Below are 2,500 nucleotides of genomic sequence, written 5' to 3' on the forward strand. Positions count from 1 at the left end.
CGAAAATATCTTTCTACCCTAGTCAGAAACGTTGCCGTGTATGAGGTGGGTAGGACAAGATAAGAGCGAGGTGGATGAACATAGGAAGCGAAAGACTTATATTTTGGAAAATATGTAGTTATGAGTTAGTTTAAACGAAGACACCGAGTTGAAACGGTAGCAGCAGAGGTAACGAAGTCGCCAGACTGTAACTGACTGTAATCGAAGTAATACTAACGTACGCTCTCTCTCTCTCTCTCTCTCTCTCTCTCTCTCTCTCTCTCTCTCTCTCTCTCAATTAAAGTATGATTACCATTCTACCTTTTCATCCCCGACATCATGAAGTGGCCTCTCATTTCCCAGGTAAACATCATTCAAACGAGTTCACACTCGAAATGATTTGGGAACAGTTGGGCTGCTTTGAGGGTACTCGAAATGTTTTTGAAAAAGCTTTAAACGTGCTAGGAAAGTCGGGTGTTTTCTCGAACTTTCGAAATGTTTCACTTTATGCTATGACACGCTTACCTTGATATAATAACGTTTTATTGACGTGCGAATCGTTTTTGTAGCACTTGAAATAGTCTGGAATATTAGGAACATTTTTAGGACAATAAACGTTTACTGTATTACTTCACAAACATTTTTTACCTACTCATAATTCTAGGCTGGCAAATCAGCCCCATCATACGCCTTTTTAATGTCTAAACCCCTTTTTGTAACACTCAGTATAGTTTGGAATATTCGCAACGTTTTTGCAACACCAAAGTTTTGCATGATTTCACAAACGTTTTTAGCCTACTTGAAATGTTAGGCGGGCAAATCAGCCCTATCGTCTTGTAGTAATCCTGGCCCTTGCACCTGCAACACGGCCCAAGCTTCGCACTCCCTGATGGCAAACAAGCAGGTCACAAACACAGGTCCCCTTGTCAGCAGAACAAACGCTACACCATTCACGACGCCTCGAGCCGAGGGCTCGCTTGATTTCCACTGATTATAACAGTGTGCCAGGTTGTAATTATTCGGAATTGTGCCCCCTGTGTTCCTGGCGCTGTTTGCATTGTTCCAGGGGGGGCAGGGGAGGACCCGGTGTTAAGCTGTGGCTGTGGGAGCTATGTTTAGAGGCTATTGGAGGACGCGTGTGTTTGTTTTACTGGTGGTGTGCATATTGCCTTGTTTTCGTGGCTTTAGTATCAGGTGTTGGTAATTTCTGGTCATGATTATTTATTATTGTTTTGAAATCGTAGGCATTTTTTTTATCGTGGATCGTTATATATGTGTATATATATATATATAATATATATATATATATATATATATAATTATATATATATATTTATATATATCTACACACATTTATATACATTTATATTCATTTAAAAATATTCAAATTATTTTGAATTCATTTGAAGTCTGTTGACAAATTTCTCTTGGTCAGTTAATGATGATCATTAATTCGAATTAGTGGTTTTTATTAATATCATTTATGAACCAAATTAATTTCTTTGCTCTGGTGGCCAATTATACTGTTTTGTTTCTCATTTAAGTAGTTTATCATGTGCAGATTAAATGTATCCCAGTGAGGGTCGGTAGTAGGTGTTGACATGTCAACATGGATAACTTCTTTCAAAATCTGGAGTCATCTTATTCTCTCTCTCTCTCTCTCTCTCTCTCTCTCTCTCTCTCTCTCTCTCTCTCTCTCTCCTGGAGAGTATGAAAACAAGAAAGAAAAACTAAACCTTGAGATCAATGCCTTTATATGATTACACTCTCATCCGTCCTTCTCGTCTCTCTCGCTCTCTCTCTCCGTACTCATCTCTCTCTCTCTTCTTCTCTCTCTCTAGAGAGACGACGAGAGAGAGAGAGAGAAAGTGCAAGCAAGCAAGAAAAACTAAAGCATGAAATCAATGCCTTTATATGATTACCCCCCCCCCTCTCTCTCTCTCTCTCTCTCTCTCTCTCTCTCTCTCTCTCTCTCTCTCATTCCGGTTTCGGATTGAATCCCTGGGATTTTTGGAGCTCCGTCTTCACTTCGCTCGCCGGCATTCGCCTTATTAGATTTGATGGTTGGTAAAATTGCTTGTGTTCGCCGAGTAAGGAGATGAAGGAGTCGGGTGGGCGAGGAATGAAGTGGTTGAGGAGGAGGAGTAGGAGGAGGAGGAAGAAGAAGTAGGAGGTGGTGGTGGTGGTGTAGGAGGAGGTGGTGGAGGAAAGAGAGTGGAATAAAGAGAGGAACGAGAGAAGTATTGAAAGGAAATAGATCTGTGCTTAGGGGAAGACGTTTGTCGAAAAGAGACAGAGAAGAATAAGGCGATAGAAGTATTGGAAAATAGATCACTGCTTCGGTATTGCTGACAGATAGACAGACCGACAGGAAAATAGATGTCTGTTTTGGTATTGGTTTTAGACAGACAGAGAGGAAACAGATGACTGTTTTGCCGTTGGATAATCTGGTAAACAGAGAGACAGAAGGAAAATAGATCTGTTTTGGTGACAGACAGATAAGCAGACAGACAGGAAAACA

General features: G+C 40.6%; 1 protein-coding gene across 23 annotated transcripts in view; it reads left to right on the top strand.

Annotated features, from left to right (window-relative positions):
* Positions 1-2,500, top strand: part of LOC135203661 (putative polypeptide N-acetylgalactosaminyltransferase 9) — a 322,597-nt gene that overhangs the window by 230,086 nt on the left and 90,011 nt on the right. The gene's annotated exons all lie outside the window — the stretch shown is intronic.

This window comes from Macrobrachium nipponense, chromosome 36 (genome assembly GCF_015104395.2).
Source record: "Macrobrachium nipponense isolate FS-2020 chromosome 36, ASM1510439v2, whole genome shotgun sequence".
Lineage (NCBI taxonomy): Eukaryota > Metazoa > Arthropoda > Malacostraca > Decapoda > Palaemonidae > Macrobrachium > Macrobrachium nipponense.